A 518-nucleotide genomic window follows, 5' to 3' on the forward strand; every position below is an offset into this window, starting at 1 on the left:
CCCCGTCTCGGCAGCGCTCTGTTTTCTCCCACCACCACCATCAGAACCCACCACCACTACCACATTATCATCATGGTCATCATCATCATCATCAGAAGAAGAAGAACAGCACCTAAACCACCAGAACAAAACCACCACTACCACCAGAACCCACCACCACCACATTATCATCATGGTTATCATCATCATCATCATCATCATGATCATCATCATCAGAAATCCACAACAATATTCCACAACAAATTTCAACAACAACAATATTCCACAACAAATTTTAAAAAAAATTCAAAAATTTCACAAACAAATCAAGTTCACAGAAGAAGAAGAAAGAAGAAGAAGAAGAATTGGTGGTGCGGTGGTGAGGCGGATGGTGGTGGTGCGGCAGGGGCGATGGTGCGGTGGAAGAAGAAGAAGAAGGAGGAGGAGGAGGTGGTGGTGGCGGCGCGGTGCGGTGCGGCGGTGGGTGCGGCGGCGGGAAGAAGAAGAAGAAGAAGAAGAAGAAGTGGCGGACGGCGGTG

This window comes from Arachis duranensis, chromosome 1 (assembly GCF_000817695.3).
Source record: "Arachis duranensis cultivar V14167 chromosome 1, aradu.V14167.gnm2.J7QH, whole genome shotgun sequence".
Taxonomy (NCBI): domain Eukaryota; kingdom Viridiplantae; phylum Streptophyta; class Magnoliopsida; order Fabales; family Fabaceae; genus Arachis; species Arachis duranensis.